A 24,248-nucleotide genomic window follows, 5' to 3' on the forward strand; every position below is an offset into this window, starting at 1 on the left:
TAGCAGGGAAGATCATCAAAAAAGGCTGTTAAATAAATCTATAAAGCTCAAAAGACACAGGTTGTAATTGATGACTTTATTGCTTAACAAACCAGGATTTTGTTGTACGGCTTCATGGCTGGTTAAACGAGTTTGTCATGGAAGGCCGAGCAAACAAGGCTTTTATGGCAAGCCGACAGGTAAACAAACATGGCAGTGATGAATTTCTGTAAAGGTGAGTAAACAATACTGCGTTAAGATTGAAATATATGATTAAGGAAAGGCATTAATGGCGATTAAATGAGACTACTGAATGCTTTAAAACTGAAGAAAGACCAAAGAAGAACAAACAAGACTGAACAACGAAGGAAGTGATGGAAGAACAAAGGTGATAGGTAAAGCTTTAAACATGAACAAAGTTTGCATAGGAAGCTTTATTGGTGAAAAAATCGTAGATGTTATGAATAGACTTAAGATCATTTAAGACTTGAAAGAAAGCTGCTGTGAATAACTTAGTCTAAATGGCTTTAAACTTGAAAAAAAGGCTATAATGTGTGTTACTAATGGTAAACAATGGCAGTGGAGGATATGGTGAACAATAGTTAGAGAAGCTGTTTACACAGGTATCAATGGAATTATTAAATATGTCCGATCATCTGTCACTCAGATTTACTACCGATTTAAACAAATATTTACCTTAATTGTAGTTATCATTCCTCTTCAAGGGGGGCTCCTTGGCGTGGTGAAGAGGCTCTTGGTCTGAGGAATTAGACCTGTCGGTCTCCTTCCTCAGACCGAACCTAATTACCCCCCAATCCCCCGTTCCCTATCCCATCCTCCCCATCCTCCCCTTGTTCCTTTCCTCCTCCTCCTCCCCACCCCTCCCTTTTGCCCTTCCTTTTTGGCCTTTTTTTTTTTTTATTTTTTTTTTCTCTCCCCACAGGCACGCTAGTTCCTAGGTAGGGGAAAGAGTACCGGGGTCCATCCCATTCCGTTGAGGTTCTTGGCGGTGGCGTAGTTTGCCGTAGAATCTGGATTGCCTGGGGATGTCCTGATCCCTCTCCAGTATCCCGGAGGGTGGCTTTGGGTGTCTCTCGGGCGACGGGTGTATCTCTGGAAGCCACCTTTCGGATTCCGGGGGTGGTGGCCGAAGGAGGTATGCTTTGTGGCGAATTTCCGGCCACCCTCTCTTTTGTCCACCGAGGTAGCTCTGCAGATGTGAGGTTGCTATCCCGGATTGCCGGTTTACTGGCATGAATGGTAGGGTATGGCACGGGTTCCATGCTGCATCTGCGCTACTTGCGGTGCTGAGGTCCTCTTGGGCGCGGAGGGAGATTTCTGGCCCTTTCATTCCTCTTAGGAACTATCCCTCCCCGGTCCCCCCTTTTTTTTATTCTTTTTTTTATTTTTTTATTTTTTTTTCTTAAAAACAAAAAGAAAGAGGTAACCTAACCATGGCAGCCCTAGTCCATGAACCTGCTACCCCCGGGCCCCTTCTTGATACCGCACCCCGTTCTGACCCTGCCTCGTCTTTGGACCACTCTTCGGACACTCCTCATGCCTCTGCACCTCTTGCCGGTGCTGTTTCCTCACCCACTTCAGGTACTGAGGCCTCGACTGACTCCTTTGATTTATCTGACCGCTCTCCTCTGACTATGCTTCCGGCCTCTCCCTCTATGGTGCGGCAATTTTCGAATCGCCGGCCCGTTCCACATCGGACCAACTCTGGTCCCACGCCTAAACGCCAACGACAGTTACCTGCTGATAATACTTCTCCACCTTCTCGTTCTTCTCAGAAAAGATCGACATGTCCTTCACTACCTTTCCACGCTCAGTTTCAGACTGCACAATGGACTAAATTCTTCACTTTACGACCGACTTCCTCTACTGCCTATCTTTCTGACCACAGTATTGGCAAGGCACTCCTACGCCATGTTGGTAAAGATATTTCTTTTCATGCTCTTAAGAGCGGTACGTGCATCACCGTACAGAATGCTACCCAGGCTCATGAGCTTTCTCGTCTTATCCATATCGATACTGTTCCTGTCACTATTGAAAAGCATCATTCCCTCAATTCTTGTAGTGGTACCGTCATTCTGCCCCATACTATAGTTCAACAAAATTTCCTGACATGTGGCACTGACATTCTTGAACAGCTGGAACTCCAAGATCTCCCAATCCTCAAGGTAGACACGTTCTTCCTGCCCGCAGGCGGAGACGATACCCTAGCAATGTGGCTCATTTAACTTTTGACAGCCGAGAACTCCCATCCTCAGTTTATGTAGCAGGACATCGGTTACAAGTTCGAAAGGTGGTCCCTACACTGCAACAGTGTAGAAATTGCTGGCGATTTGGCCATCCAGCGAAATATTGCAGATCTATCGCCGAATGTCCAGTCTGTGGTGCCGATGACCATTCTAATACGTCTTGCAATCGACCTCTCTCTTGCCTTAATTGTCATGAGGCTCACCCTTCGTACTCTCGCCATTGTCAGGTCTACTTAAACGAGCGGGAAATCCGTTACCTCAAAGAGGCAGAAGGTCTCCCTTATGCCATGGCAGTTTCTCATCTCCACCTCCAAGGGAGACTACCTCGTGTTTCTTATTCCCGTGTTTCAAAGCGTCCCCCCACTTCTGGTATCCCATCTTCTGCACCCACCTCTGTGGTTGCCTCTTCCATAGTCACTCCTGTAGCTAATTCTTTTGCTGTCCTCGGCTCAGACGTCCCTACTTCAACGTCTCAGTCTGATCTCGCTTCTTCGTGTTCTCTCTCACAAGCCTCAGTAGCGACGAGATCTCGTATGACACCACCTCCCAATCGTCCCTCTACTTTTCAGAAGTCAAAAAAAGGTCCGTTAACACCTCCTACCCATCTTCCACCTCCTCATTTTCCCTTCCCTGTCTCTGTACCTGGTTCTCCCCCTCTCAATGGCTCTGTTACAAGTGTAGAGGTTCACCCTCCTCCTCGTACTGTACCTTCCTCCCCTGTTCCCTCCCAAGTTTCTTCCTCTTCTGCCACCTCCCAGGTTTCTGCCTCTTCTGTCCCCTTCCATGCTTCTCCAGTTCCCTCCACCCTTTCGCCTCCCCCCCCCTACCTTGGTACAGTCCATTACAGATCCAATCTTTACTCATCCTCCCCGTACCATTTCCAATATTGTCTCCCATACGACGTCTCTGAATTCTGAAAGACTTGAAGCAATCTCTGAATATATTGCAGAGACCAAACCATCAATGGACACTGATCCACCCTCCGCTCCTTCTCTCTCCTCTACTCCATCTGCACAACTCCTTTCTTCACAGCGCACCATTCCTTCGCTGTTTGAACGTTTTCCACTGCCTCCGCATGTGGACTTTTCTAACCCCTCTAGTCCGTAGGAACCCTTACCTGCAGATTTCAGGTATCTTTATCATTGCCAATCATGGCCTATTTACAGTGGAATATACGCGATCTCAGGGGTAATCGGGGTGAGCTTCAGATGTTACTCTCCCAGTTTTCCCCTGTTGGTGTTTGCTTACAGAAACCAAAATTACACTCTGCTGTTCTCTCCCATCTCAGGCTATAATTTATTGTATTCTTCAGATCCTTTTCCTGATGGGACCTTTAATGAAAGTGCCCTTCTGCGCACTGATATTCCGTACCATCAGCTATTTGTTCATACTTTGCTGCATTACACAGCAGCCCGTATCCACTTGCATAGGTGGTACACGCTCTGTTCTTTATCTCTCTCTCCTCGGGCATTATCTATTCCGGATATTGCCTTTCTTGTTTCGTCATTACCGCCACCGATTCTGTTACCTGGTGATTTTAATGCCCACCATTTCCTCTGGGGGGGGTCTCACTGTGATTCCCGTGGCATTCAGTTAGAGGCTTTTCTTGCCACCCACCCCCTCCATGTTTTAAATACAGGTACTCGCACCCATTTTGATCCTCGGACTCACACTCTCTCTTCCATCGATCTCTCAGTCTGCTCTTCCTCCACCGCATTAGACTTCACTTGGTTTGTTCTTCTGGACTTATATGACAGCGATCATTTCCCAATCATTCTTACTTCCCCTTCATATTCACCACCTCTTCGCATCCCACGCTGGCAATTTGATCAGTCAAATTGGAACCTTTACTCACACCTAACTGTTTTTAGAGAGGTTCCTTCTTCGTCCTCCATCGATGAGCTTTTACACCTCTTCTCGTCCTCCGTTTTAACCACAGCTTCTCATTCTATACCCAAACTTCGGGCAGACATTCTCAGAAATGCGTGCCTTGGTGGTCTCCTGCTTGTGCTCGTGCAGTACGTTTGAAACGCGCTGCATGGGGCAGGTACCGGTACAATAGAACCACAGAGAGACTTCTTGATTTTAAGCAGAAGCGTGCTATCGCTCGCCATGTCATCCGTGATGCTCAACGCACTTGCTGGCGAGATTGTCTCCATCATCACCTCTGCTTCCTCTATGAGTGCAGTCTGGAAAAAAGTACAAAAACTGAGTGGTAAATATTCTCCTTACCCGGCTCCTGTTCTACGGGTTGCCGGTGTTGATATAGCAAACCCACTAGATGTTGCCAATGAAATTGGCAATCATCTGGTCCGTATTTCTCAGGGACTCCATCTATGCCCCTCATTTCTTTCCTCAAAGTCTGCCAGAGAGTTAGCACCCTTGGACTTTTCTTCTCTCAGAGAAGAACAGTATAATGTGCCTTTTACACTTCAAGAACTGGAGGCAACACTCTCAGCTTGCCGATCATCGGCAGCTGGGCCCGACGACATTCATATTCGTATGCTACAACATTTACATCAGTCAGCCCTTGCAGTCCTATTACGCCTTTACAATCTTATTTGGTCACAAGGAGTTCTTCCACAGCTGTGGAAATCCGCCATTGTTCTCCCTTTCCGCAAACCAGGCACTACGGGTCATGAAACCTCTCACTATCGTCCCATTGCTCTTACCAGTGCAGTTTGCAAAGTGATGGAACGCTTAGTATATAGACGTTTAGTGTGGTATTTAGAGACACACAACAGTCTCTCCACTCATCAATATGGCTTTCGTAAGGGACGTTCTACCATAGACCCCTTACTACGCTTGGATACATATGTTCGTAATGCCTTTGCGAATAACCACTCAGTTATTGCCATATTTTTTGACCTTGAGAAGGCATATGACACAACTTGGAGGTATAATATTTTAGCCCAAGCCCACTCCTTAGGCCTTCGAGGCAGTCTACCATCCTTCCTTAAGAACTTTTTAACTGACAGGCATTTCCGTGTTCGGGTTAATAATGTGCTCTCCCCGGACTTTATCCAAGCTGTAGGTGTCCCCCAGGGATGTGTTCTGAGCACAACACTTTTTCTCCTTGCTATTAATGATTTGGCCTCTAGTCTTCCATCAAATATTTGGTCATCACTCTATGTTGATGACTTCGCTATTGCCTGTGCAGGTGCTGACTGTCACCTTATTACAGTTTCTCTCCAGCATGCAGTCGACCGTGTTTCCAATTGGGCCACCACACATGGGTTTAAATTTTCCAGCACTAAAACCCACCAAATTACTTTCACTAGACGCTCTGTCATCTCCGATCATCCTTTGTACCTCTATGGCTCCCATATCCCTGAACGTGATACAGTCAAGTTTCTTGGCCTCCTCTTTGATCGTAGGTTATCCTGGAAACCTCACATTACCTCTCTGAAGGCAACTTGTCACAGCCGGCTGAACCTTCTTAAAACCCTTGCCTATCTTTCATGGGGAGCTGATCGTCGAACCCTCCTTCGCCTACATTCCACCCTTATTTTATCGAAACTTGATTATGGTGACCAGATCTATTCAGCGGCATCTCCTGCTACTCTCTCTAGCCTTAACCCCATTCATCACCAAGGATTACGTTTATGCCTTGGTGCTTTTCGCTCTTCCCCTGTCGAGAGCCTCTATGCAGAAGCGAACGTTCCATCCTTATCCGATCGCCGTGATGCCCATTGCCTTCGCTACTATGTACGCTCTCATGATCTCCGCAATCCTTCCATTTATAGAATGGTCACTGATATTAGTAGACATTCTTTATTTGTTCACCGCCCCTGTTTACTCCGTCCCTTCTCTCCTCGCCTTCATTTGTTCTTGTCTTCTCTTCAATTACCACCTTTCTATGTACATGTAGCATCTCACTTTTCCCTACCCCCCTGGGTAGTTCCAGCTGTTCGAGTCTGTTCTCTCTCTCCCTTGCTCGAAAGCCCAACTGTCTACGGTCGCTTCCCGCTCTCTTTTTCTTGACCACTTTAACTCTTATTCTCATGCCATTGCTGTGTACACAGATGGCTCTAAGTCTTCTGACGGCGTAGGATTCGCAGCAGTGTCGCCGGACAGCATCGTACAAGAGCATTTACTATCTTCGGCTAGTATTTTTACTGCTGAATTGTATGCCATCCTTACAGCACTTATCCGTATTGCATCTATGCCTGTGTCATCATTTGTGGTTGTCTCAGACTCCCTTAGTACTTCACAGGCTATACAGAAATTTGATACACCTCACCCCTTAGTCCTCCGTATCCAACTTTGGCTACGCTGCATCTTTACCAAGCATAAAGATATTGTTTTTTGTTGGGTCCCTGGTCATGTTGACATACAGGGCAATGAACAGGCAGACACTTCTGCGCGGTCAGCAGTACATGACCTACCAGTTTCATGTAGAGGTATTCCATTTACGGACTATTTTGCTGCAATATCTTCCCACCTTCACACCCGTTGGCAACAACGTTGGTCTACTATGCTCGGCAACAAACTTCAATCTATTAAATCGAGTATAGGTTACTGGCCGTCTTCTTATCACCAGTGTCGAGGTTGGGAGACTACTCTCTCCCATCTTCGCATTGGCCATACTCGTCTTACTCATGGATATCTCATGGAGAGGCGCCCTGCTCCTCTCTGAGAATTGCCAATTCCATTATCAGTCAGCCACATTCTGTTGGACTGCTCACTTTATCAACGAGCACACAGAATTTACCTCCGTTGTCGTCTTCGCTCCGCTGCTCTCTCTTTACCTTCCCTTCTCGCTGATGGACCCACCTTTCATCTGGACTCATTGACAACAACTGACTGACTTCACAAATTCTGATACCTTCAGCCCTTTCTGCTTCAATCTCTTGTTATCCTCTACCCCCGTACTATCCCCTGCCCCGCTGTTTTCTGTAACCTACTGATCATCCCTCCCCCCTTCTGCCATCCAATACCCTTGCTTCCTTCCTTACCCTGCAGCGCTGTATAGCCCTTGTGGCTTAGCGCTTCTTTTTGATTATAATAATGTAGTTATCATTCAATTTTCAAAATATTGATGTTTGTTATGCTTATTCTGAAAATATTGTTATCGTTTCCAGTAAAGAATGATGAGTGTTAATTCCTATAACTTATTATTATTATTAATACGAGGTTTCCTCTTTTATATTTTTCGACCCAACTTATCAGTTTTATTTTGCTCATAACTCGGGAATGCCTCAGTCAATCGGCTTCAAACTTTGAATACCTATGTACGGTAATGAGAGCCAAGTTCCTGGGAAACTTCCTATTTACACGTCTCCTATTATCAAAGTTATTGTGCACATTTCTATCGTCCAGGAATGGCGGATATAATTACCGTAACCGTCATTGGCGTACATACAAACGTTTTAAAAAGGTTTCTGATAATGCGACGGAGGATAAGAGTGAAACTGATGTGTGGAAGTGAAAATTTTACGATTTTGCGGGCAAAATTTATTGATTTTTTCATCCCTTTAATTTGAATTAAATAAATTTCTATGTACTTCTTTTCACGGTCTCAGTATTTATTGGCTGAGCTATTTTACGACCAGGATTATATCCGCTAAGTATCGATTATATGCACTCAAATTTCTTAATGAAGTCATATATATATATATATATATAATATATATATTATATATATATATATTATATATATATATACACATATATATACATGTCGTGCCGAATAGGCAGAACTTGCGATCTTGGCTTAAATAGCAACGTTCATCTTGCCATATAGGACAAGTGAAAATTTGTGTATGCAATAATTTCGCCAAAATCATTCTGAACCTAACGAAAAAAATATATTTCACTGTGTTTAGTATTAAATTATTGTTAACAAAACTAAAATATATTTAGTTGGGTTAGGCTAAAATAAATTGTTCTTGTTATAATAAGGTTAGGTAAGTTTTCTAAGATTCTTTTGATGCAAAATTAAATTTTTTACATAAACATTAATGAAAAAAAAAATCTAGCTTTAAACGTGTAAGAGACATTTTTAGAAAGGATTTAATTTTAAATGAGTTGTTGCTAATTGGCCAGTTTTACATATTCGGCACGACATATATATATATACATATATTATATATATCATACATGCTTGAGCGTGTTTGATAGGAGTGAATGGAGACAAATGGTTTTTAATACTTGACGTGCTGTTGGAGTGTGAGCAAAGTAACATTTATGAAGGGGTTCAGGAAAACCGGCAGGCCGGACTCGAGTCCTGGAGATGGGAAGTACAGTGCCTGCGCTCTGAAGGAGGGGTGTTAATGTTGCAGTTTAAAAACTGTAGTGTAAAGCACCCTTCTGGCAAGACAGTGATGGAGTGAATGATGGTGAAAGTTTTTATTTTTCGGGCCACCCTGCCTTGGTGGGAATCGGCCAGTGTGATAATAAAATAAAATATATATATACACACACACACACACACAAAGTGTTGGAATCTCTGGTATAACTGCAAAATAACTTATTAGATCGGCATACAACTTTCATCAGTGGTGTGGTTTACTTATCACAAAGTTAACACTGCTATTATGTCCTAGTTTGATATTTTATTAAAGTGAGAATGAATGTCATTTATATTCAGTAACTGAAAAATATTATTGATGGAGAATTATACCGCACGAGTTTAGTACCAGAGAAGTTTGAAATTTATTGAAAATCGGAAGAATGCTGATCAGTACTGATATCTGGGTGTGTTAGAGCCGCTGCTGGGAGTCCTAGAGCAGCTGCTGGGTGTGGTAGAGCAGCTGCTGGGTATTCTAGAGGCGCTGTTGAGTGTGCTAGAGCCGGTGCTGAGTGTGCTGAAGCCACTGAAGCCGCTGCTGGGTGCACTAGAGGCGCTGCTGAGTGCTATAGCCGTTGCGGGATGTGCCAGAAAAGCTGCTGGGTGTGCTACAATAGCTGCTGGGTATGCTAGAGCCGCTACTGGGTGTGCTAGAGCCGCTACTGGGTGTGCTAGAGCCGCTACTGGGTGTGCTAGAGCCGCTGCTGGGTGTGCTAGAGCCGCTGCTGGGTGTGCTAGAGCCGCTACTGGGTGTGCTAGAGCCGCTACTGGGTGTGCTAGAGCCGCTACTGGGTGTGCTAGAGCCGCTACTGGGTGTTACAAAAAAAGTATTTTTAAGATGGTAGGTTTACTCATTTTGTAATAGAGTTCAGGATACATAAATATACGTTAAAATAAATTAATCTTTAATATTATTTAAAAAAATCAATCTTTGGTCTAGAGGTATTTAAAATATATATACATGTTACAATAATAAATTATTAGCATCTTAAAATATATCTATGCTATAATTAATAAATTATACGTAACATTTGCAATAAATTAGTCAACTCTGTCTCACGACACTTTAATGACGCTCCGTGTCACACGACACTTATCCGTGGTGTGTTGTGACGCTCCCTCTCAACTATGTCACTTGACACCCTTTCCTCCGTGTAATGACGCTCCTGCTCAACCGTGTCCACTAGATACCCTTTTCTCTGTGTCACACGACACTACTACTCTCCGTGTCACACGACACCCTTTTCTCTGCGTCATACACAATATCTCTACTGTGTCACTCTTGACACCTTTGTCTCTGCGTCGCACACTATCACCCACAGCGTCTTTCTTCTCAGAGGCCAGTCACATGACACTTTAATGTACACTACAACCTGATCATCTTCAGTGTCACACGACACCCTTTTCTTCTCAGTGTTCCACTACGGTCCTGTAGCATATCTCAGTGTTCCACTCCATCATACTTCCCTAAGTGTCACACTACGGTCCTAGCCTAGTTCAGTATAACACTCCAACCTTTTCTTCATGTAATGTCCCACTAAAACAGCATCAGGTGACTCCGGCCCACAGTTGACCAGCGTAGGCGATGAGTCCGCAGACATCACCGGTAGTCCTGTAAATACTCTTAAGGCCGGTAGAAGTACACCGTAAGATGGTCTGGTGAGGACTATCTACTGCCTTCAAGACTAATTGGCACACCGCAAGGTGGTCCGATGAATTACTAGCAGAACACCATGCTGCGAGCTCACTGAATGCTGCCGTCAAGTAACTGAGGCCATCAGACTCGGTGAGCTGCGGTGAGCGGCTCTTCTAAAATCAGTAGAAGCCAGTAGAATACCAAAAGATGGGCAGGAGAATACTCTCTACTGCCAGTAGATCTATACTGTAAGGTGTTCTGGTAATTACTGCTGCGGTGCGTACCGTGAGGTGTTCAGGTACTTACTGCTCTAAGGCCAGTAGATGTGTACCGTGAGGTGTTTAGGTACGTACTGCTGCTAAGGTCGGCTCAGCAGTCCCCACATTGGGTTTGATGACGTACCCAGTGGTACTGCCGGCCGGCAGGTTAACTATTTAACCGCTAGTTTGGTAGGGGGCCGCAACACTAGGTGTGCTACAGGAGTTGCTGGGTGTACCAGAGGCGCTGCTGGGTGTGCCAAAGCCGCTGCTGGATGTGCTGGAGCCGCTGCTGGGTGTGCTGGAGCCGCTGCTGGGTGTGCTAGAGCCGCTGCTGGGTGTGCTAGAGCCGCTACTGGGTATGCTAGAGCCGTTGCTGTGTGTGCCAGAAGAGCTGCTGGGAGTGCTAGAATACATGTTGGGTGTGCTAGAGCCGCTGCTTGGTGTGCTAGAGGCGCTGCTGGGTGTGCTAAAGGAGCTGCTGGGTGTGCTAGAGGAGCTCCTCTGTGTGCTAGAGGCGCTGCTGGGTGTGCTAGAGGAACTGCTGGGTGTGCTAGAGCCGCTGCTGGATGTGCTTGAGCGGCTGCAGTGTGTGCTAGAGGCGCTGCTGGGTGTACTAGGCACTGCTGTGTGTACTAGAGGCGCTGCTGGGTGTTCTTCAGGAGCTGCTGGGTGTGCTAAAATCACTGCTGGGTGTGCTAGAAGAGCTGCTGGGTATGTTAGATGCGCTGCTGGGTGTGCTAGAGCCGCTGCTGAGTGTGCTGGAACCGCTGCTCAATGTGCTAGACACGCTGCTGGGTGTGCTAGAGGCGTTGCTGGGTGTGCAAGAGACTCTGCTGGGTGTGATAGAGGAGCTGCTGGATGTGCTAGAGGCGATGCTGGGTGTGCTAACGGCGCTGCTGGGTGTGCTAGAGGCGTTGCTAGGTGTGCTAATGGCGTTGCTGGGTGAGCTAGAGGCGCTGCTGGGTGAGCTAAAGGCGCTGCTGGGTGTGCTAAAGGCGCTGCTGGCTGTGCTAAAGGCGCTGCTGGGTGTGTTAGGGGAGCTGCTGGGTATGCTAGAGGCGCTGCTGGGTGTGCTAGAGCCGCTGCTAGGTGTGCTAGAGCCGCTGCTGGGTGTGCTAGAGCCGTTGCTGGGTGTGCTACTGCCGCTGCTGGGTGTGCTAGAGCCGTTGCTGGGTGTGCTACTGCCGCTGCTGGGTGTCCTAGAGCTGCTGCTGGTTGTGCTATAGCCACTGCTGGGGGTGCTTGAGGTTCTGCTGGGTATGGCAAAGCCCTGCTGGGTGTGCTAGAGCCGCTGCTAGGATTGCTAGTGCCGCTGCTGTGTGTGCTAGAGCCGCAGCTGGATGTGATAGACGGGCTGCTGTGTGTGATAGAGCAGCTGTTGGGTGTGCTAGAGCGGTTGCTGTTTGTGCTAGAATCGCTGATGGGTGTGCTTGAGCCGCTGCTGGGCGTGTTAGGTGAGCTGCTGGGTATGCTAGAGGCGCTGCTGGGTGTGCTAGAGCCGCTGCTAGGTGTGCTAGAGCCGCTGCTAGGTGTGCTAGAGCCGCTGCTGGGTGTGCTAGAGCCACTGCTGGTGTCATGTGGGTTCGATTACGTGGATGGGGTAAAAATACTCACGTAGGCTGGTTAGTATGTATAATATATAACGGAAAGTGTGGGAAGCGCCATCACCCGCCCTGCCTCTCTCTGCTCTCTATCTCAGACTGACCCACCAGTGCCTAGCGGGTGAACGGCATTCAAAAACATGCTATGGTCAGCAGCAACATGAATAACAGTCAGTGATTCACACAGGCGGCTGGTAGTGAGTCATCTACTGGTTACTGGTAACTGGTACTACTGAGAGCTCGGCGACGCTAACGTTTGTCGTCCCGACATACAGCTAATACAAACTAGAGGCGGCAGGCGTACGGCTTGGGCTGATTCTATACAATGTCAAAGTACACAACAATTGAACATTATAACATATATAAGTAGAATATTGTAATGAAACTGTAATGTATTGGTATGATATACCACACAGCTCATCGAATGAGACTCAACATTGGGATTGCACAATAGAAGTGGTAAAAAAAAATTGGATCGATCGATCTGTATTCATGTGATCTACGGATTCTGAGGAAGAAATATATACAAAGAAAGAAGTGTTTAACAGAAAGGCAGATTCGGTGCACTCAAATCTAGGCTGTTAACTCTCAGAATTCGGAGAGAACGTGAACACACACAAAAAAATTCTTGAATACTGATAAGTTGATACTGTAATTATTCATCTATACAGGTTATTTACATTTAACCCCAACTCTGCTAGGGTGAGATTGACATATGCAGAATGGGTGTCATCTCTGGGAGGGTCAAACTCTGTTGCACTGGCTAACTCATGCTGTATTTGAGGCAAATCTGAATTGGTAGTTACAAATGATACCTGAGGATTTTTCAATACCTGTCGTGTACGTAGGGAATAACGACATTCAGGTTGATCGTCTAACTGAGTATCAGAGGTAGAGAGTACAGGATCAGGAGGATTGTCAGAGTCTGTCACATTAGTCTGGGTTGGAACATCATTATCATCACATACTAACTTCATATGATCTAAATGCGATTCTTTATACTGACCAGTACTAATTTCTCTAACCTTATACTTTTTACCAGTGATATGTTCAACTACTCGATAAGGACCAACAAACTTTTGATCAAACTTAGGCATTGCAGACGTTTTGTTAAAGTTAGATGGGGCTCTGGTGGCCTGGTGGTTAACGCTCTCGCTTCACACGGTGAGGGCCTGGGTTCGATTCCCAGCCAGAGTAGAAACATTGGACGTGTTTCTTTCCACCTGTTGTCTATGTTCCCCATCAGTAAAATGGGTACTTGGGTGTTAGTCGACTGGTGTGGGTCGCATCCTGGGACACTGACCTAAGGAGGCCTGGTCACAGACCGGGCCGCGGGGGCGTTGACCCCCGGAACTCTCTCCAGGTAAACTCTCCAGGTAAACTCTTGAACCTACTTTGATTTTGGACGGCTTTGCTCGAGTGTTTGGGACTCTTGTAAATTCTGCTGTTGATTTATGAAGTGTTTCACGGATTCTTTTAAAAACACTTTGAGCTAAGCTGGTACGAGTTGCTATGAAATCATCAGGGTTGTAATTTGGTTTCGGGTTAGAATATAACAACTCATAAGGCAAACGTTTATCTACACCGTACAATGCATAATGTGGAGTGTCACCTATGGAAACATTGTAAGCAGAATTTATAGCACACTGCACATCACGTATAACTTCATCCCAAGTTTCACTGTTGGGATTGATAGTGGCTCTCAAGACATCAAGTACTTTCTTATTGGTTCGTTCTGCTAACCTATTGCTGGCAGGATGATGAGGAACAATGGTGGATTTAGAGATCTTGTACAAGGTACACAAATTTTCAAGAATCTCATTACAGAATTCACCTCCATTATCTGCTACTAGGGACTTAGGGGTGGTATGCCTGCAGATAATGCGTTCTTTAAACGCTTTAGCTACTGTCTCGGCAGTCTTATCTGCAATAGGAACTAACTCACAATATCTGGTGAAATGGTCTACCATAACACAGAGATGTTTGTTGCCCTGGAGGGAACATTGGAAATTAGTTAACAGATCTAGCGCAACTCTTTCCCACAGTTCGCTAGTAGCTGGATACACTTGGTTTGGATTAGGACCATTAGCATTACCTTTATGTTGCATGCAGACACTACATTTCTTAACATACTCAGAAATATCAGTTGCCATACGAGGCCAAAAGCATTTCAATCTGGCTTGTTTTACTGAACGATCCATACCAGGGTGCGCAACACCTGGTACATCGTGAACTAGCTGTAACGCTACATTCACTAGTGACTGTGGAATTACTAACTGGTAAACTCTTCTGCTAGGAGTACCCAACTCGGCTGTTTGATACAGTAATTCTTGGTTCATGACAAAGTCACTGATGGGTGCTGGTGGCTTCACAGTCAGAATAAGATCTTCCTGGAGCAGGAATGGAATCACACCAGACCACATGGGATCTGCTCGTTGAGCATTCTTCACATCTTCGGCAGTAAATGGAGGGTCTGCAGTTACTATACTAACATGTCGCGATAAGGCATCTGCGACTACGTTTGACTTGCCAGGTAAGTGTTCAAAGGTGGAATTGAACTCTTGGATAGTCAAGGTCCACCTGGCTAACCTTCCAGTAGGTTGTTTATTCTGGAATAAAGGTATCAGTGGAGCATGGTCTGTCAAGACATGAACAGAGTACTGATAAATAATGTCTCGTAAGTGCTTTAAAGACCATACTATTGCTAAAGCTTCTTGCTCAGTTACTGTATAATTACGTTCAGCCTTCGTAAGGACTCGGCTAGCAAATGCAACTGCATTGTACTTGCCATCAGTCTTCTGAGCTAGTACGGCACCTATGCCAATAGAACTAGCATCAGTTGTCAGATAGAAGGGCTTAGAAAAATCTGGAAATTTCAAAATTGGAGCAGATGTTAGCTTTTCTTTTAGAGTTTGGAATGCTCTTTCTTGACGGAAGGTCCAAACAAAAGGAGCATCTTTCTTAAGCAACTCAGTTAGAGGAGCAGCTATGGAAAAAAAATTGGCAATGAAAGATCTATAAAAACCTGCTAAGCCCACAAAGGATCTTATGGCATCAGCAGTTTTGGGAGTTGGAAAATTTAGTACTGCAGTTACTTTACTTTGGTCAGTCGTAACCCCTCTAGGAGTGACTACGTGACCAAGAAACTTGATTTCTGAATTGAAAAATTGACATTTAGACAGTTGGATCTTTAAATTGGCTTCTTCAAGTTTACCAAGTACAGTGGACCCCCGCATAACGATCACCTCCGAATGCGACCAATTATGTAAGTGTATTTATGTAAGTGCGTTTGTACGTGTATGTTTGGGGGTCTGAAATGGACTAATCTACTTCACAATATTTCTTATGGGAACAAATTCGGTCAGTACTGGCACCTGAACATACTTCTGGAGTGAAAAAATATCATTAACAGGGGGTCCACTGTACTACATCGTCTTTTCAAGTGTGTATCCACGTCTTTAGACATGACGATTACGTCATCTAAGTACACCATAAGTGCATTACCTATAAGACCTCTAAAGATATTAGTCATGAGCCTTGAGAACGTGATAGGGGAGGATTATAATCCAAAGGCCATATGGAGGAAGTGATAATGACCTGTAGGAGTGGAGAATGCAGTTAGCTCTTGGCTGTCCTCGTGAAGAGGGACTTGCCAAAACCCTTGTAACAAGTCCAGGGTTGAAAAGACTTTATCTCCAATGTTACGTAAAAGATCACCCAGTACAGGGAGTGGGAAGCGATCTGGAATAGTTTTCGCATTTAACTTCCTAACGTCAATCACTGGGCGCCAAGTACCATCCTTCTTAGGTACTAGGATCAAGGGCGCATTCCAAGGTGAATTACTAGGTGCAATAACTCCATCATCAAGCATTTGATTGATCAGTTCTTCTGCGACAGCAACTCGTGAATGAGGCATTCTGTACGCAGGTATATAGATAGGTCTAGTACCAGGTTCAAGTGGAATACTATGGGACAATAAGTTTATACCCATCTTCTCACCTGGTAAGGCAGTGGCTTTGCGACGTTTGTTCAACAGAGTCAACAAACGCTTGACCTCGTCTGGGAAGTCAGTGGGAGCTAAGTCTTTCTCCTCAAGACTGGTGGAACAGATTGATCCAGTGAAGTGGATGAGGTCTCCCCGGTAGAAATAGCACCGACCCACTGGTCAGGTGACAACTCATTCTCTACCTGAACAGGGTAAGGATAGTGAACAAGGTCAACAAGATTGGTATTTGCTTTGAGACGAACACTGTGACCAGAAGTGTTAGCTAGGAAGAAATGGATCTTACTACCTCTTACAATATGTAAGGATGGTTCAACAAATAGACCTTTTACTTTGCAAGAATCACTGTAAACTAGGACGTTATCACCATTTGGAACACTAGGAACAACAACAGACACTCTAGTGAGAGCACTAGCCGCAACAGAGACGTCTTTCTGCAGGCGGCATGTGACATCAACAAGAGACGGCATTAATAGTTGCAAGTAATCGTTTTCCGACAAGGCATCCCCTGTGGAGAAACTACTACTTGAACTAGCAGACATTGCAGGGATAGCCTCAGCACTCAAGGTAGTCAGAGCGTCCTCGGACACTTGAGGTAACTGGACACTATCTTGCAAGCAGCAGCAACGTGAATAAGTCGGTGATTCACACAGACGGTTGGTAGTGCGTCATCTACTGGTAACTGGTTACTGGTACTACTGAGACTGGGTGTGCTAGAGCCGCTGCTGGGTGTGCTAGAGCCGCTGCTGGGTGTGCTAGAGCCGCTGCTGGGTGTGCCAGAGCCGCTGCTGGGTGTGCCAGAGCCGCTGCTAGGTGTGCTAGAGGAGCTGCTAGGTATGCTAGAGGCACTGCTGGGTGTGCTATAGCCGCTGTTGGGGGTGCTTGAGGTGCTGCTGGGTATGGTAAAGCCCTGCTGGGTGTGCTAGAGCCGCTGCTGGGTGTGCTAGAGCCGCTGCTGGGTGTGCTAGAGCCGCTGCTGGGTGTGCTAGAGCCGCTGCTGGGTGTGCTAGAGCCGCTGCTGGGTGTGCCAGAGCTGCTCTTGAGTTTGATAGAAGAGCTGCTGGGTGTGCTAGAAGAGCTGCTAGGTATGCCAGAGGCACTGCTGGGTGTGCTATAGCCGCTGTTGGGGGTGCTTGAGGTGCTGCTGGGTATGGTAAAGCCCTGCTGGGTGTGCTAGAGCCGCTGTTGGGTGTACTGGAGACGCTGCTGGGTGTGCCAGAGGAGCTGCTGGGTGTGCTAGAGCCGCTGCTGGGTGTGCTAGAGCCGCTGCTGGGTGTGCTAGAGCCACTGCTGGGTGTGCTAGAGCCGCTGCTGGGTGTGCTAGAGCCGCTGTTGGGTGTACTAGAGACGCTGCTGGTTGTGCTAGAAGAGCTGCTGGGTGTGCTAGAGGAGCTTGTGGGTATGCTAGAGGCGGTGCTGGGTGAGGTAGAACCGCTGCTGGGTGTGCTGCAGGCGCTGCTGGGTGTGCTAGAGGCCCTGCTGGGTGTGCTAGAGCCACTGCTGGGTGTGCTAGAGCCGCTGTTGGGTGTGCTAGAGCCGCTGTTGGGTGTGCTAGAGCCGCTGCTGGGTGTGCTAGAGCCGCTGTTGGGTGTACTAGAGACGCTGCTGGTTGTGCTAGAAGAGCTGCTGGGTGTGCTAGAGGAGCTTGTGGGTATGCTAGAGACGGTGCTGAGTGTGCTAGAGGCGGTGCTGGGTGTGGTAGAACCGCTGCTGGGTGTGCTGCAGGCGCTGCTGGGAGTGCTTGGGAAGCTGCTGAGTGTGCTAGAGGCGCTGCTGGGTGTGCTAGAGCCAGTGCTTGGTGTGGCAGAGCCGTTGTTAAATGGGCTTGAGCCGTTCCTGGGTGTGCTAGAGCCGTTGCTGGGTGTCCTGGAGGCGCTGCTGGGTGTGCTAGAGCCTCAGCTGGGTGTGCTGGAGTAGCTGCTGTGTGTCCTAGAATAGCTGCTGTGTGCTAGGGGCGGTGCTGGGTGTACTAGAGGCGCTGCTGGGTGTGCTGCAGGAGTTGCTTAGTGTGGTAGAGACCCTGCTGGGTGTGGTAGAGACCCTGCTGGGTGTGGTAGAGACCCTGCTGGGTGTGGTAGAGACCCTGCTGGGTGTGGTAGAGACCCTGCTGGGTGTGGTAGAGACCCTGCTGGGTGTGGTAGAGACCCTGCTGGGTGTGCCAGAACCGCTGTTGAGTGTGCTAGAGGAGCTGCTGAGTGTGCTAGAGACATAAGAACATAAGAACGAAGGAACACTGCAGAAGGGTTACTGGCCCATGCGAGGCAGGTCCAAGTCTCCTACCGGCTTAAGCCAATGCACCCAACCTAGTCAGGTCAGGTCACATTGACTTAAGGGAGGAACACGGCAACCGACCTGGTAGCACAAGCTATCAGGTCCAACTCACACCCACCCACATCCACTCATGTATTTATCCAACCTATTTTTAAAGCTACACAACGTTCTGGCCTCTATAACTGTACTCGGGAGTTTGTTCCACTCATCCACAACTCTATTACCAAACCAGTAGTTTCCTATATCCTTCCTGAATCTGAAATTTTCCAACTTAAAACCATTGCTGCGAGTCCTGTCTAGGCTAGATATTTTCAGCACACTATTTACATCCCCTTTATTTATTCCTGTCTTCCATTTATACACCTCAATCATATTCCCCCTAATTCTACGTCTTTCTAGAGAGTGCAGATTCAGGGCCCTTAGTCTATCCTCATAGGGAATGTTTCTGATACATGGGATCAACTTTGTCATCCTCCTTTGTACATTTTCCAGAGAATTTATATCCATCCTGTAATACGGTGACCAAAACTGTGCAGCATAATCTAAATGAGACCTAACCAAGGATGTATAGAGTTGAAGAACAACCTGAGGACTCCTATTATTTATGCTTCTTGATATGAAGCCAAGGATTCTATTAGCTTTATTGCGAACACTTATGCACTGTCGTCTTGGTTTCAGATTACTGCTAACCAGAACTCCTAAATCTTTTTCGCAATCCGTAATATTAAGATCTACATTATTTAGTTTATATGTGGCATGGTTATTGTCCTGTCCAACATTTAGAACTTTGCATTTGTCTATATTAAACTGCATCTGCCACTTCTCCGACCACTGCATCAGTCTATTCAAATCTTCCTGGAGTGCTCGAATGTCCTCATCAGAATGAATTCGACGGCCTATTTTGGTGTCATCGGCAAACTTGCCGATGTCGCTCTTTATGCCCTCATCTATGTCGTTTATGTAGATTGTGAACAGCAGGGGGCCCAACACTGACCCCTGTGGAACACCGCTCGTAACGCTTCCCCACTCTGATTTCTCCCCATTTATGCAAACTCTCTGCTGCCTATTTGTCAACCATGCCTCTATCCAGGAAAAAATTTCTCCTCCTTTTCCATGTGCTTTAATTTTCCTCAATAGTCTCTGATGTGGGACCCTGTCAAAAGCCTTACTGAAGTCCATATACACAATATCATATTCATTACCATGATCTACCTCCTCAAATACCTTAGTGAAAAAAGTTAATAAATTCGTAAGGCAGGAACGCCCCTTTGTAAAACCATGCTGAGATTCGTTGATTAATTTATGCTTTTCAAGGTGGCTACGAACTGCCTCGGCAATTATTGATTCCATAAATTTTCCCACTATGGAGGTTAGGCTTATTGGTCTATAGTTCGAAGCTAAGGACCTGTCACCTGTTTTGAAAATAGGTATCACATTTGCCATTTTCCACTTATCTGGCACCATGCCCGTTTGTAGTGATGTGTTGAAAAGATTAGCCAAAGGTGTGCTAAGCTCCTCTTTACATTCCTTTAGAACCCTTGCATACAGTTCATCAGGGCCTGGGGATTTGTTAGGTTTTAATTTATCTATTTGCCTAAGGACCATGTCACTCGTGACCTTAATCGTGCACAGTTTATTCTCGTCCTGTTCTACATAATTTATCATTACTGGAATATCGCTGGTATCCTCCTGTGTAAAAACTGAGAGGAAGTATGTGTTAAAAATTCTACACATTTCCTTATCACTGTCAGTGAGCTGGCCCGAGGATTTTTTGAGTGGGCCTATCTTGTCCCTGATCTTACTTCTGTATACCTGAAAGAATCCTTTTGGGTTAGTCTTCGATTCTCTTGCAACTTTAACCTCATAATCTCTTTTTGCTTTTCTAATTCCCTTTTTGATTTCTCTCTTTAACTGAATATATCGATTTCTTAATTGCCCCTCTCCTCTTTTGATTTGCCTATATATGCCTCTCTTTTGACCAATCAGATATTTTAATCTATTGTTCATCCATTTAGGATCATTTTTGTTTGATCTGATTTCCCTATTTGGAACATAATTTGACTGAGCAGCTAGAACTATGCCCTGGAAAGCATCATATCGGCAACCATCACCACCTACCTGACCCTTAGTCAGGTCATTCCAGTTCAGCCCACCTAAGTAATTTTTCAGTCCTATGAAATCAGCCAAGCGAAAGTCAGGGACGGAGACTTGATTGCCATTATTAGGGGAATTCCATGATATATTAAAACTGAGTGATTTGTGATCACTTTCCCCAAGCTCATCATTAACCTCAAGATTATTAATTAGTGTTTCCCTACTGGCAAGAACCAAGTCAAGGAGGTTATTTCCCCTAGTAGGCTCTGTCACAAACTGTTTTAAAAAACAATCCTGGACGGTGCTGGGTGTGCTAGAGCCGCTGCTTGGTGTGCTAGAGGAGCTGCTGGGTGTGCTAGAGGAGCTGGTGGGTATGCTAGAGTCCGTGGTGAGTGTGCTAGAGGCGGTGGTGAGTGTGCTAGAGGCGGTGGTGAGTGTGCTAGAGCCGGTGCTGGGTGTGCTGGAGCAGCTGCTGGGTGTGCTGGAGCAGCTGCTGGGTGTGATACAGGCGCTGGTGGGTGTGCTACAGGCGCTGCTGGGTGAGCTAGAGGCTCTGCTGGGTGTGCTAGAGCCGCTGCTTGGTGTGGCAGAGCAGCTGATGAGTGTGTTAGAGGAGCTGCTGAGTGTGTTAGAGCTGTTGAGTGTGCTGGAGCCGCTGCTGGATGTGCTGGAGCCGCTGCTGGATGTGCTGGTGCCGCTGCTGGATGTGCTGGAGCCGCTGCTGGATGTGCTGGAGCCGTTGCTGGGAGTGCTGGAGAAGCTGCTGGGTTTACTAGACCCACTGCTGGGTGTGCTGGAGCCGTTGCTGGGAGTGCTGGAGAAGCTGCTGGGTGTGCTAGAAGAGCAGCTGCGTGTGCTAGGGGCGGTGCTGGAGCTGCTGGGTGTTCTAGAGGCGCTGTTGGGTGTGCTAGAGCTGCTGCTGGGTGTGCTAGAGGCACTGCTGGGTCTGCAAGAGGCACTGCTGTGTGTGCTGGAGCCGCTGCTGTGTGTGCTAGAGGCGCTGCTGGGTGGGATAGAGCTTCTGCTGGGTGTGCTAGAGGAGCTGGTGGGTGTGTTAGAGCTGCTGCTGGGTGTGCTAGAGGCACTGCTGGGTGTGGTAGAGGCACTGCTGGGTGTGGTAGAGGCACTGCTGGGTGTGGTAGAGGCGCTGCTGGGTGTGGTAGAGGCGCTGCTGGGTGTGGTAGGGGCGCTGCTGGGTGTGGTAGAGGCGCTGCTGGGTGTGCTAGAGGCGCTGCTGGGTGTGCTAGAGGCGCTGCTGGGTGTGCTAGAGGCGCTGCTGGGTGTGCTAGAGGCGCTGCTGGGTGTGCTAGAGGCGCTGCTGGGTGTGCTAGAGCCGCTGCTGGGTGTGCTAGAGGAGCTGGTGGGTATACTATAGGCGATGCTGGGTGTGCTAGAGGAGCTGCTGAGTGTTCTAGAGGCAGTGCTGGGTGTGGTACAGGAGCTGCTGCATGTGGTTGAACCGAGGGTGGGTGTGCCACCAGCGCTGCTGTGTGCGCTAGATCCGCTGCTGGGTGTGCTAGAGGCGATGTTGGATGTACTAGAGATGCTGCTGGGTGTGGCAGAACCGCTGCTGGGTGTGGTTGAACCGAGGCTGGGTGTGCTACAAGAGCTGCTGGGTGTGCCACAAGCGCTGCTGAGTGCGCTAGATCTGTTGCTGGGTGTGCTAGAGCCGCTTCATGGTGTGTGCTAGAGGCGGTGCTGGGTGTACTACTAGCGCTGCTGGGTGCCTAGAGCCACTTCATGGTGTGCTAGAGGGGGTGCTGGGTGTACTACTAGCGCTGCTGGGTGCGCTAGAGCCGCTTAATGGTGTGCTAGAGGCGGTGCTGGGTGTACTACTAGCGCTGCTGGGTGTGCTAGAGCCGCTTAATGGTGTGCTAGAGGCGGTGCTGGGTGTACTACTAGCGCTGCTGGGTGCGCTAGAGCCGCTTAATGGTATGCTAGAGGCGGTGCTGGGTGTACTACTAGCGCTGCTGGGTGTGCTAGAGCCACTTCATGGTGTGCTAGAGGCGGTGCTGGGTGTACTACTAGCGCTGCTGGGTGCACTAGAGCCGCTTAATGGTGTGCTAGAGGCGGTGCTGGGTGTACTACTAGCGCTGCTGGGTGTGCTAGAGCCACTTCATGGTGTGCTAGAGGCGGTGCTGGGTGTACTACTAGCGCTGCTGGGTGTGCTAGAGCCGCTTCATGGTGTGCTAGAGGCGGTGCTGGGTGTACTACTAGCGCTGCTGGGTGTGCTAGAGCCGCTTCATGGTGTGCTAGAGGCGGTGCTGCGTGTACTACTAGCGCTGCTGGGTGCACTAGAGCCGCTTAATGGTGTGCTAGAGGCGCTACTAAGTGTACTACAGCCGCTGCAATAGTGTCTCATAAAAAGTTCCGGGAGGTGTGGCGATAACTTAAAAACTTGTAATTAGATAAAGAAATAGATACGATTTCTTAACTCTTCGATTATCTAAAATGGTTAATGTTACCATTTTTATTTTGTGCTCACTAATCATATAAGAGTAATTTAGTAATGGAGTCTTAATACATCTGGTGCCCAGCTTAGTGAAGCCCTATGATTTGAACTATAGTTTCAGATGTAAAAGATTTCCTTTTACCCATAATCAAACGTTTAACCCTAAAACCAAAGGGAACACCGGACAAAAGATGGGGCGGATGAGAGACAAAGATGCAACACTTCATCTCACCACGGCAGCCACGTGAGCACTGAGGAGTCACTGTGGAGTGCGTCGGCAGGCCGTGACGTCATGCTAATGGCTGCCACTCGGCATAATGCACTGACGAAGACCCCTTTGTATGATAAGCCTTTGATTTTCGTCACTGTATTATGCCGGGGTGCTCACCCGGCATAACGCCGTGAATAACACTGTATATTAATGCATCCACGAATAAGTAGATTTAAGCAAAAACTGCACTGGCCGAGATTCAAACCCTCGAGCTTCAACACGCCACCCTGGTAGTCTGTCAGAATTCGAGACACCCTAATCCACTGAACCATCAACGTCAAATACAACAGCTGTCTAATAGCATTAGATATGTCACTCTTGTTGCAGACACTTACGTGTCTGTGACAATCTAAGGACTATTCTTCCTTCTACAATGACCAACACTTATTTACGATACTCCGACGCTAAAAGAAGTGGCGCCCAGTTTCATGGAGACCCAAAAGATCATCAGATGGAGGAGTCTGGCAAAATGATATATAGCGGAACCTCGGAACTCGAACTTAATATATTCCGGAAGGCTGTTCGAATGCCAAACCGTTCGAGTATCGAACAAATTCTTCCCAACCAATTTTCTTTTTGACTGGCTGTTACCACTAACCTTCGTAGGCCCCATGGTGACTTATACAAATATAAAAAACGCCAAAAATTGCGAAGAAACACGCAATAGTTTACAGCAAAGTTCTGGCAGGTGGTGTTTGGTCGAGTGCTGAGCTTCGAGTAGGGCGCTGTTCGAGTACCGAGGTTCCACTGTAATTTTATTCCAATAGGACTGGAGACCCTAGTAGCATGGGACAAGTGTACACTTAAGTTTCTGATGGAGTTAGGTGACAAGACGCATGAAGGAAACCAAGGGCCCCAAACCGACCAGTTTCCGTTTCCAGAAATTCAGTGCTGCCACCCAAAGGGTGGCAGCATGCCACATCTGACAGGTAGACAAAATGTTCGATAAAAAAAATTGTGAAATGTTCTATTCTCATTTATAGGGCGTGGAAGGGAAAGAAAAAACAATAACTTTGGAAGAAACCATCTAGGGAATAATCTAGAGTTTATTTTCTTCTGAAGCAGTGAGTTTCCGGTTACCATTGTATGTGTTGAATAGAATACGGCATATGAGCAGAGAAG

The sequence above is a fragment of the Cherax quadricarinatus genome, chromosome 72 (genome assembly GCF_038502225.1).
Source record: "Cherax quadricarinatus isolate ZL_2023a chromosome 72, ASM3850222v1, whole genome shotgun sequence".
In the NCBI taxonomy this organism is placed as follows: domain Eukaryota; kingdom Metazoa; phylum Arthropoda; class Malacostraca; order Decapoda; family Parastacidae; genus Cherax; species Cherax quadricarinatus.